Source organism: Trachypithecus francoisi, unplaced genomic scaffold (assembly GCF_009764315.1).
Source record: "Trachypithecus francoisi isolate TF-2019V2 unplaced genomic scaffold, Tfra_2.0 Lachesis_group16, whole genome shotgun sequence".
NCBI classification, from domain to species: Eukaryota; Metazoa; Chordata; class Mammalia; order Primates; family Cercopithecidae; genus Trachypithecus; species Trachypithecus francoisi.
Genome location: NW_022681461.1, coordinates 10,931,159 through 10,944,215, shown reverse-complemented (window position 1 = coordinate 10,944,215; position 13,057 = coordinate 10,931,159).

Genomic DNA, 13,057 nt, shown 5'->3' with positions numbered 1-13,057 from the left:
TTTCAGTCCTATCTCTGAAAGGTCTCTTACATCTTGTGACTCCTCACTGGCCACACAGGTCTCATGTCGTCCTTGATCATTTTCTTTTCAGGATTGTTTTGGCAGTTTACTGATGGGTTCCTAGCCCCAGATGCTTTCTTTCTACTTACCGTTTAAAAGAAAACAAAAACAATGATATGAACAAAAAAGTAATAACACCAGCAGCACACTTTAATGGTTTCTTTCTTCTTCCAATAGCAAAATCTCTCCCTGCTGTCCTTCTTGAGTGCCGCATCTGAGTGTCACCCAATTACTGGCCATTCCAGGTGATGTGCTTCTAGAAGGGCCTTTGATCATGCCACTCCCTTTGCCTGAAATGCCTTTCTACTCCTTCTCTTCTTTAAAAGCTACCACTACCCCTTAAGGTTCACCTCAAATACCACTTCCAATGCCACTTTATTTCCTTCTTCTCCAGCTGAGTTAGTTTCCCCTACATGTCTGTAACACTTAAATCTACCTCCCCTGTGTCTCTATAACTCTTAATTTTTAGCATACCTTGAGTGGATATAATGGGATATCAGGGTGGGTCGTGTATTCCACCCCCTACAATAAATTGGGAGCTTCTTAACAGTGATTTCTGAGGCCTTCTCCATCGCTACACCCTTTCCAACACCTAGTTCTGTGCCCAGATCCAAGTGAGACTTCGCTAAAATGTGCTGAATGAATGGAAGGTCTAACAGCAAAGCCTCGCATTTTATCTCTTCCATCTACCCCTTCCACCCTTTTTAAGAGAGTGCAAAAACAGACTTGAGGTGATCTATAAGTTGGATTCAGTGCCTGGAAATGTAAGAACTGAGTAGGAACAGATTTGAAATGAGAAATTTGGTAGAGCATGTGAGGAATTATTCCCAGGCTAGAGCTTTTCTTCTGGTAGACAGAATTAAAAACCCTCCATTTTACTTGAAATACAAATGAAGAAACTTTTTGTCCAATGAGGCCAAAATACTCACCCAGATTTATTAGAGTTTGAAACACTCTGAGATAATCCACCTTAATCCTACAGCAGTCTGTGTTTGATAAAATGAAAATTAATAGCAACTGACCAACAAGATCTTGACATCGAAAGACATTTGTTTTTGTTTTTGTTTTTTTCCAACACATGTGAAAGAATACCAGAGAGTAAGACATTCTGATGCCGTATGACAGAGGTGACCACGTACCCTGGTAGAGTGATTCTTCATGGTTTCAGGAGGCAAGACAAAAGAGTGTGCCATAATATATGTGACCTACGCAGCTCATGCCTGCAACATAGTCGGTCTTCAATAAATGTTATACTGATTTCTCTATAGAATTTAAGTTTAATTAAACAGCAACATGAGGCTTTCGATGGGAGAAGTATAGCTTGATATTAGAAGGATTAAAAGGCCCTTGTGGCACAGACTGCTATACACACACCAAAACCCATTTTATATTTCTTGTGGGCACACAACAAGACTATATTTCTTGACTTCCCTTGCAGTTAGGTGTAGTCAACTTCTGGACCAAATTCTAGCCAAATGCTATGGAGGCAGAGAGGATGTGCTACTTTCTAGGACTAGTCCTAAAATCCTTTCTCGTGAGGTGGGATTCTCTGTTGTACCTCTCTTTCCCATTTGTCGGCCAGGTATTAATGATCCAGCAGAGGAATCTGAGCTATAGAGGATAGCAAACCACAAGATATGAAAAGCCTGGGTCCCTGAGTCTCTCCATAGAAGGCTGCCTGCTGAGCTATTGAGAGAGTGAGAAACAAACTTCTATTTTGTTCAGCCAGAGTCTGGGGGTTACTGGTTACAGCAGTCAGCTTACCTTGACTAATGCAGTCCTGCTTAGTAGCTTTTAAATCACTGCTCTGACACTCTGCATTTATCAGGCCATTACAGAGTATTTCTAATTTTGGTATTTGTTTTCCAAAAAGGCAAGAAGAAGCTGGAGAGGGATGACAGAAAATGTGAACATGTTGGAAAAAAAGGTAAAAAATCTTGCAACTACAAAGATTTAAGTTAGGGGGGGAAAAAGGGAGGATTGAGGGCAACTTTGTTATAGGACTCCCTTCCCATAAGAGAAACTCCGGCATATGTGGATTCGCATCTGGGTATATTTTCTGCATCTATGCCACTGGTTTTCAATGCCGAACACACATTAGAATCACCTGGAAGCTTAAAACTATGGGATGCCCAGATCCTACCCCCAGACCAATTACATTGCAATCACAGATGGTTTAAAAGTGCATGTACATTTGAGAATCATTGATTTATGTGGGTCAAGAACCACGTCTTTTTGTGACTTCAGTGTTCAGGGTTATAACATCCAATAGACATTTGCTTAGAGAATCAGACACACTAGAAAACTTCTGGGTAGAAGTAGATAGTTGAAAGGGAATGCGTTTGGGAGTCAGATGAACCTGGTTTGAAGCATTGCACTGTTGCTAACTAGCTGACAGCCTTGAGGAAGTTCCTTTATTGCTTTTGACTCTCTGTTTCCTCGCCTATAAAATGGGAATTGTATAACCTGCACAGTGTACAGCTGGAAACAGAATAGATACTCAGTGTTTATAAACAAAGAATGCCAAATTTACAAGGTTCGCGTTAAAACTGCTAAAGGAATATATCCTGAAGAAATTCTGGACCCTAAGCAATAGTAAATTGTAATAAACTGAACTGTGTTCTTTATTATTATTAGGTTGATGCAAAAGTAATTGCAGTTTCTGCCACTAAAAGTAACATAATTTTAGGACATATAAATTATGATTGACATTATCTTTATTGAGTATGCTATCTTTATTGCTTTAGTTTAATAGATATAAAAATATTTATAAGGGTTACTGGTGACATTGACCTGCGAACTGTGTTTTCCCAAAAGCTCCTGACTTCTTCAACTCTGAATTCTCCCCTCACGTACATTACCTTCTGGGTAAGAAGCAAATACTGCGCTTTCTTTCCATACAGGAGTGGTTTTACAGGTGAAGACTGAGTTAGCTCTTTTTAATAGGTCTTTGAAAAATATGATAGTAGATGCTGCTGAGGATCCCAAACAGGGACGAGGTGCTGACCCTGTGCTCAGGCAGCTGACCAGCCATTAGGGACTGGCCTCATTGGCGATGCTCTGTTTGTTCTGTGCTTTGTTTTATGTCTTTACACAATGGCAGCCACTGTTGTAAGTCAGTCTGTGATCTCTGCCAAAGGAGAGGTGCAGAATATAGGGGCGACGGGATGTCAGAGAAAGAAGTGATCATTTTGGTTTTGATGATCAGGGGAAGGTTTCCCAAAGAAAGATTCCCAAAGAAGCTAGCCTAAGGTTCAGATAGTTGCAGGTGGGTTCAACTATCTGGAGTCTGAGGGAGTGGCTCACACATGTCTGGAGGAGAGCGATTGGATGGATGTATCAGCAGTGGCGGGAGGATTGACATGGGGGCACAGTAGGAGACAGGGTGGGTAAGGCGGCCGGCACCGGCTGGGGGAGGTCCTGACTTCCAGACTTCTTTCTTGCTACATGCCATACTGTCACAGCCCGTGCTAGGCATTTTCCTGCTTTATTTCTTCCTGGGTATCCTCATTTAACACTCCCATTCTACCATCTCGCTTTCACCGTCATAGTCAGTCTAAAGTGTTTAAGATGTATTTTTTTAAATTTGCATATGGTTTTTTAAAATACTTTTTTTAAAAATAATTTTTACATTTTCTAGAGACGGGGTCTTGCTATGTTGCCCAGGCTTATCTCAAACTCCCGGGCCGAAGGGATACAGGGATACGCCCAGCTCAGCCTCCCAAATTGCTAGGATTACAGGCGTGAGTCACTGCGCTCAGCCTGTGTGTGTTTTGACAAAATATGACTTCTTATTTTGTGGCAGGCATTTTAGTTTGTAAACATGGCATTGGGTTATATATCTTCTGCAGATTCATAGTTTTTTGCTCAGTGCTATCACCTCTGAGATTCATGCATGTCACTACAGGCACGTCAAACACATTGCTTCCCAGTGCTGATTCATACTCCGTGCTGTGCATTCACCACGTTTCACACCCACTGTCCAGTGATGGATGCATGGCTCGGCTCTGCTTCCCCATCACAGCCTTCTTATACCAGCCCTTACAGACCTGTGTGACAACAGGTTTGGGATATATATCCAGGAAATTGATGGCTGGTTCATGGTTATGCAGCTACTGCCCCTGTCCAAAAGCTTTTTATATAGTCTAGGATAGACCCTTGCTACTCAGCATGTGGTCTCTGGTCCAGTAGCAGCAGCAGCACCCAGGAGCATGTCAGAAATGCAGAATCTCAGGCCCTTCCCCACACCTGCTAAAACAGAACCCGCACTTAGATAGCATCCTTAAGTTGAGGTACAGGTTTATTAAAAGTCTCTGTCTGTGCTTTTCAATATGGTAGCCACTAACCTATTAAATTTACATTAATTAAATTAATTAAAGATGCCTTTTTCAGTCTTCCTAGCACACACAGCTAGTGGCTACTGTCCTGGATGATGCAGATAGAAAATACTTTCAGCACCGTAGAAAGTTCTATTGAATGGTACTTGTTGTTATGAGTCTCTTGTGAGTTTTTTACATTGCAAACATTTTCTCCAGCTTTTTTCCCCTCTAAGCTGTGTCGAGACACCTGAGAAATGGGATGTTAGGGGAGAAATTAACGACAGTGAGGTTTGGTCTTGACGTGGTGGGCACATGGAGTGGGACGGAAACACCACTAGGTGTGAGAGGCCCAATGAGTACTGGTTTCCATGTATGGTTAAAAGACAACAAATAATTGAACTAAGGCAGCGATGCTGAGAAATTGTATGTTGGCCTAGACAATACCTAAACAATACCTACATATGTTGACCTAAACCGTACCAAAGCGTTTTTATATACTTTATATAAATTTAATATCACTACAAAAGTACAGGCAGGGTAGACATTGTTCTCCTTATTTTTCACAGACCAACCAAAGAGGCTGTCAAACAATTTTTTTAGGAATAGAGAAGAAGAGAAAAGTGAGCTGTTCTGCTTGCCTACTCAAACTTAAAGCAGGAAAATTTGAGGGGAACTAGAGGAAAAGCACTCCAGGGAAATCCTGGATGGATGCTTGAATGAAGCTGCAGCGTCTGTACTTACAGATATGGCCGATGAGAAGAGAAACAGTAGAGCGAACGGGGAACAACAGATTTTGAACACTTGCTGTGAGCTTGGCCCTGTGCTAGATACTTTCTTTCCACACATGGCTGTTGTTAGCACAGCTCGTAGGGTCATGATCTGTCCCCATCCTACGTATGAGACCTCTGAGGTTGTGACTGGTTCTAAATGCTCTGCCTTTTTCACTGAACAATTAATTCTAGATGTTTTGAAGATCATCTGACGGTCCCATGTCATCACTATACTTTGTTTCTGTGTCTATATCTACATCTGAACATGCCCCACTCAGAAAAGAGTTTACTTGGAATGAGATAAAATACAGGAATTTAAGCCTTTGAAAGGGTCATCATCTGGCAAGGCCGTTTCTTAGTACTTCTCTCAAAGCTGCCTGGGTGGAAGGCAGAATGCCCTCTCGGTTGCAGAAACCAGTGGCTTTGAAGGCAGCTGCGTGTGAATTATACAACTGGATAATTAGAACCATAGGGGAAACTTTGATTCTTTATTTGTGAAGTTCCTATAGGGCATGATATTATGCAAAACTTGTCCCAAAGATTGAATGCAAATCCACAGGGAGGATCCCTTTCTTTCTGCAAAAAAAAAAGTGCAGAAATCAAGAACCATGTGAGGGTGAAATGGAAAACTTTTCAATGAAGAAGGAATCATTGCTGAGTGAGAGCCCTTTGGGTAAGAATTTGCCAGACAGAAGAATGATCGGGGGCTAATGAGGTACACTAAAATGTAATTCCTGAAAAGCAATCATTACTTATGCAAACCTTTAGTTTTGAACCCACTTCAGTCACTAGTTCACAGGCAGCAGAATGAGCCACATGCCTCAACAGAGTTCATGTTTTCTGAGAGTGGAGGGGAAAGCGGATCAACAGAGCCTGTTGTTATTGCAATTCCTGCTTCCCATCCCTGTCACCAGACACTTGAGCTGTGTACTTTTTATAACACAGTCTCATGAAAGGGATGAAAACACATTCATACTAAGGTATACATAACTAATAAAATGTCCATCCCTCGGCATAGCTCATATTAGGAACAGAGATTAAAGCCTGAGCTGAATCCAATTCAGTACTGGACTGGAGCACGTACTATGCACAAGATTTGAGCTAGGGTTGATGGGGGAATGCTAAGGTGTACAAACCCAGGTTCCCACTTCCTAGGATTCCACGGGGTGGTAATAGGTGACGGTGGTAGTAGTTATAAATTACTCCATCCAGATAGAATATGTAAAGTTGGAACGAAGTGCTGTGAGCGATCTCTGAGGGGCAAATGAGTTCTAATTGGGAGGATGGCTGCTGTGCAAGTTTAGACAGGAGGAAGTGCCCAGCTAGTCAGGTGAGGGATTGAAACAAGCCCTAGGGGGATCCTGTGCCTGACTGTAGGGTCTCGGGTGAAACAGATAAACACGTAAACAAGTCTGTCTGACTTTCTGGATCCCTTCTCATTGCCCAGAGTGTGAATACATTTTCTTAGATATTTCTTTGCCTTCTCTTAAGAGAATGGTTGAAGGACAGGGCTGTAGTGAGTCGGGGGTATGGGATGGGAAGAAGCTGAACCGTGGGGCAAACATGCCCTGGTTATACTCAGATAGTAACAATTCTCTTGCTTCTGCCCAAGTGGAACTGGGGGTAGATGTTCACCAGAGTCCAACTAACAGGCAGCTGAGGAGCGAAGGACAGCCTCCAGCTCAGGCTGCACAGCAGAATCACCACGTGATCTTCTGGATCTGCCAGTGGCCAAATCCTATCCCGGGTCAATGAAATCGAAAAGCTCTCCGGGTGACCCTAATATTCACCAGTGCACAGTGACCCGCAAAGTGTGGCCCTCCATCAACAGCATTGGCATCACCTGAAACTTGTTAGCAGTGGCAATGATCAGCCCCCCTCTAGACCTACTGACTCAGAAGACCCAGGCATGGGCGCCATGCACATGGGGGCCACCCTTACACAGGGGCTTTCATCAAGGGATGGAGACCATCGATGCGTGTTTTCACAAGCCCTCCCACCCTCCAGAGGTTTCCTACTTGCCAAAGTTGGTGAACCTCTGATATGACGTAAGGGGATTCACAGTGGGGATGCAGAAGACCTGAGTTCAAATCCCTGTCTCTGACTCCTTGGCAAGTCAGAGAATATCTGTAAGCTCCCAGTAAAAAGGGCCTTTACTTATTAATCAAGCTTTCCTTGAGTGCCTGTCAGGTCATGGGTCTATGAGGATAAGTTTAACGTAATTCCTGCCTTCAAGGATCACATACCTGCTTCTTGGAACCCATCTATATGGTTTTCAACTGTGGTGTTTAAAAAGTACACCTTTCCACTTATGCCGTGATGCCGAATTTTAGCTCTGATTGCTAATCAAAACAAGATTGGGCTGAAGTGATCCAAGATACAATCGAGGGTCCCAGGGTCATCTTCTCTAGCCCTGTCTCAGGGTGACCCAGAGGTGAATCATAATTTGTGTTGACTCACATTTACATGGCTCTGCAGAGAAAAGCAGAGCAGGCGAGGTTTATAGTTCCTGATTTACAGTCATTCCATGACTAAGGCAGACATCGAATGACCTGTCTTTTCACTACTCTAGAGCCATCTAGAGTCTCTAGAGTTATCTAGAATTATCTGTCCTTGGCTTTTCAAGGTTGAATTACATCTTTCTATCAAGGAGGAGCTAAGGGCTGCCCTGTAGGATATGATCATGGTCTTCATTCTTCTTCAGTTGTTCCTGTCTAGGAGTATGTCATGGTTTGAGTTGTGTCTACTCCAGAAATATATGGTGTCGTCCTAACCCCTAGTTCCAGTGAGTGTGACCTCGTTTAAAAATAGGGTCTTTGCAGATACTGTTGGGTTCAGATGAGGTCACTGGGATGGGTCTTAACCTACAGTGACTGATGTCCTTAGAAGAAGAGGAAACTTGGACACAGAGACACGCAGAGAGGGAAGGCCATATAGAGACACATGGGGTGAAGGCGGCCATGTGACAACAGTGGCAGAGATTGAAGTTATGCTGCCAGGAGCCAAAGAAAGTCCAGGGCTGAAAGAGGCAAGGAAGGATCCTCTCCTAGAAGCTTTGGAAGGAACATGGTTTTGCTGACACCTTGGTTTCAGACTTCTGGCCTCTAGAACTGTTATATGACAAATTTCTCTTGTTTTAAGCCACAGAGTTTGTGCTATCTTGTTATGGGAGCCCTAGGAAACCACCACAAGGTGCCTGTTAGCTATTGTTCAAAAGTCTTATCGTGGAACTGGTTGGGAATATAACACGTGGTTGGACAACATATTGAGGCCTTCCGTAAACATCACTGACCTCTAGCAACTACTCTAGCTAATGCTATTCTTTGAGTACTGGAAAACACTCTCATGATATAATTGTCAGAAGCCCTTGTGCCCCACAAAATTTTCTTTTTCCATGGCCTACCTGAGAGATTCATCCCTTTGAGTTAAACAAAGTTTATGCCTTAATTCCCTTTTAAAAGATGCCTGAAGGGGAAAGCTCATTTCAGAGTGAACATCTCATCCTTTGATTACTATGGGAAGAAAGTAGAGAAAGTGCCTCTGAAAAAAAGGGGGGGTTCCCAGGAGCTTGAGGGGACCTGGAAGTCAAACTCTGCCAGTTCAGGATTTGCTCCTCTTGTCCTGGGCTAGTTTTGAAAATTTTAGTAGGAACTTCAGCAATGTTTTGATAATCTAATTACTATAGAAATCCAAGAAATTGAAAATGGATACTTGGCAAAATACAGAAGGAAAGCAGCAGCTGTAGGTTATCATGATACTCTTAACTTTACCTTATTATTATATTTCTTTCCTTTATGTATGTGTGAAAAACAATTCTTTTTTTCCCCATTCAAAAAGAGATCCAGAGGAAATGCTTCTATATTGCTGATGAGATTGTGTTTAGAGTTTGGAAATAGAACCCCGAAGTTCTTGAAGGTGAGGGAGCACAGACATTTGCTATGGAGTTGGCTTAGAATTGTATTTGCTAAGGTTCTTTCAAGGATCAAGAAAAATTTGTATGAAGATAAAAGCAACCCAGTTGGCAGAGATGAGAAGAAGCTTGCCTCTCAAAGGAATTCTGAGGCGGTTGAACCTAAAGAATTGCTCTTTCATCCCTTCCTGAAGGGAGTTCCTGACAGCAGACACTTGACTCACATCAAGTGTTTCCAAATATTTCATGAGTCCCACTTTTGTTTATATTTTTAATCAGGAACTATAACTAGATATCACCCAAATTCAACTTTAGAAATAAATTCTGCGCAGCTGAGTCCAGATCTATTGATTTGCTCCATCAGAGACAGAGAAAGTCAAGAGTTTCATATATATATATATTTGGAATTGAGATCCTTTATGCAAAATGTCTCATGATTAGGCCATTAGTCTCTACGGAGTTACTTTTATTCCTGCACTTCGGTCAGTTTTCAGGAAGGTACATTTCAGTTCAAAAGAAAAATTAAGAAATAGTACAGAATTAAGGTGGAGAAAAACAAAATCTAAGACAAAAATTCAGCATGAAATTAAAGGAGAACCTGACTATGATCCCATTTCCCCATCTGAGCCCAGAAGATAAAAACTGTAATAAATTCATTCATCTACACCCACTTTAAATATTGGAGCAGATCGGCAGTTTCACTGATGTACAGCCAGACTTTGAAGTCTATCTGAGCTCTCTGGAATTCGACCAGCCACTTTCCAGACCATGTAATGTATTGCAGATCTTTCCACATTATGCATTCCAGATGGCCACAGTAATTCTTTGTGCATTTTCTCCTTTCTTATTTGGGTTACTGGGGTAATTTGGGAATAAAGAGTGTATGCTACAAAGTGAAAATTGACATACAGTTACTGCGTTGTGCTGCTCAGATGACAATGATGGATATTAAAGAAACTGAAAGAGTTAAATATACAGAGAGAGAGAGAAAGTGCAAGGGGGTGGGGAGAAAGAATGAGGAGGGAGATTTACCAAGGAGTTCTTTTTGCTTCTTGCTGAAGGAGGCAGCCGTGGCTGTGCTGGAAGCACTACGACTGCCTCATAACTGTTTTGCGGGAGTGCACAGGAATTATCAGCTCTCCTCCCCCACCTCAGCTCCCTAAGCCAACAGACCATCACCTTGACCTTGAAGCCAGGTGATCATACAATTTATCCACAAAACTAGGGTACTTCTGAGTGCGAACGGGGTGCTATTAAGAATTACACCTGGGCAATGAGCCTAAACCTCATTCACAAACCAGGGCATGTGTTTACCCCACCTCACAGAGTGGCTCTCCAGGAGGATGCTGAGCTGTTTAAATGCTAGTTGTATTGAATTCAGCACTTGCTCAGGGTGAAGAGGCTGCCAAGTGGCTGTTGACCCCCGTGTTTGTGGCGACTGGACTCTCCAGGTCCCCACACAAAGTCAACACGTGCAGTTAATAGGCAAAAAGCGTTTGGTCACCAGACGGGCCGTTTCACCTCCGCGGCACTCACCCTCACTTGGGCCAGCTTGCCCTGAGCTGATTTATGTGGCATCCTAGGGCCCTGACGGAGTGTGCCTTTGGGCTGCTTCATTGTTTCCATTCAGACTGTGAGAGGGATCTGTGAATGAAGTGAAATAATGGCATGTAACCCTTTCTAACCGAGGAGACAGTCTTCTTAAAAAATCATTTTTAAGGTTGCCTTTAAATATCTCCACTGCAAATGCAACGTGTGGTTTCATTGCCATTGTTTTTCTATGCAAAGCCCCCCTTTGTCGTCCTGCTGTAGCAGGCATTCTCAAACTTTGCTATGCATCAGAATCACCTGTAAACCTTGCGAAAGTGGATGCCAGAGCCCCATCCCTGGAGAATGTGATTAAATAGGTCTCACAAACATCTGGAAGAAGGGTCCAGCTGGAAGAATTTGCAGGAGGTAAAAATCCTATGGAAATCAAGCTCCTTGCGATTGTATTTCTCATAAAATTCTTCATGTCCATGAAAACACAGTCCCGGAAACCTAGCCAGCCTTCCAGATTCAAGGCAGGGAATGGCTCCTCTTCCAAAATCATCTGAAAGCAATGACTGTCATCTGGTGAAGAAAGATGGATTTTATTTTCTGAGACACCAAACAAACGATTGCAAGCATCTCGCTGTTTTTCCAAGCTGTTCTCATTTGCCGGCCCTGGTGGTGAGGGCTCTGCACACAAGGGCAGTTTTCTTTGCGATGAGGCAGGAAGCTGAGGAGCGTGTTCTCCCGGGGGAGCTGCAGCTTGTGTTTCACAGACGTAAAGGGCTCCCAGATTTGGAGGCAACAACTGGAATTTCAGACTTGGAGCCAAAAGCCCAAATATTCTAGGGCTGCACAACAGGAAAAAAAAAAACCAAACCATGTGTATTTGTGTCTGTGTTTTCATGCTCAAAGACATGGACAGATAAATCTCACAGAAAAATTTTATTTTTCTCGAACACTCAGGAAAATTGACGCTTCGTTTATTTGCACAAAGACTGCTGTGTGATTCAGATGCACACCCAGTTCAGGAATACTCATTGCCATGTAAAATGTAAGCTGTTATGAATATTCTTTCTTTTTTTCCCTGACTGTAACAATATTACGGGTTTATTTTTAAACACTTGAAAAAAAAAAAAAAAACCAGAAACGGGTAACAAGAAAAGCAAACCACCTAAAACCGTGCCTGTCAGAGATAACAAATGGGAATATTTTAGAGTATTACCTGCTGTTTTATATTTTCATAGTACGTGTGTCATTGTATGGAAATTGTAATTAGTATGCTGTTTGATCAAGTTTTCGCTTGGTGTATTTTGAGACTTGCTCCATATTGTTAAATATTATTGGAGGACAAGATTTTAGCTTTTTATTTTCTGGCTGCATTAGAAAGATAGATGAAAAGAAAATTCTGTCTACTATCTAACCTCTAGTCTGTTTCCTTTTAAAAATATATGTTGTGGCTGCAATGAATTACCTTTAAATGAAAACTTCTATTTAACATAACTGGTGTATCAAAAGTCTCGTTGCATATTGCTGACTTGAAACCTGGGCATTTTAACCCCATCCATGGCCATTGTTGAGGTCGGCCTCTTTGAGGTCAAGCACTTAGAGTAGAAAGTTTGTATTCTGTACACGGACTCCACAAAACCCCACGAAATTCACCTGCAAGAGTTGAGAGCTCGTTAAATTCTGCCAGCTTCTCTGACCATGGTTACTTTTGGAGATTTGCTATAATGGCAGGAATTGTGAATTCCAGCATTCAAAGAATGGGGCTGGGATACTTCTTGGTCTCTTCATAGCTGTTACCATCACTACCCGTGTTCCTTTTGGGGAGCAGCAGAGACAGCAGGAGCCTCATGGGAACCAGAACCTGGATAGAAAAACTTTTTTCCCACTGGTCAGGACCTACTACTTATGCACACTCTCCTGGCTCTCACTACAGCGACATGAGCTGCTCCTTCAGCACACTCACCTGCTATTCAGCCCTTCACACCTCCTGTTTCCCCACCAGACTCTTTTCTCTGCCCTGACCACTGTCTTCTATCAGCTCCATCCCCTCCTATCCTCTGAACTGCTACTTGCTCTTCAGGTCGCAGCTTAAGCAAGGTCAAAGTCAACTAAATGCAAGCAACTCAGGCCTTGATCTGCCAAGACCTCCCCATCCCCAGCAATACTGTGGATATTCAGATACTTTAAGATTTTTCAAACTTAATGGTTACAGTTGAAAGCAATATTTTACTAAAAGTTGCAAACACTGTTATTTGGCAGGAGGTGGAGACTTAAATACTTCCTTTTTTTTTTTCTTTTTGAGACAGAGTCTTGCTCTGTCGCCCAAGCTGGAGTTCAGTGGTGCGATCTCAGCTCACTGCAATCTCTGCCTCCTGGGTTCAAGTAATTCTCCTGCCTCAGCCTCTCGAGTAGCTGGGACTACAGGCGTGTATCACTATGCCTGGTTAATTTTTGTAATT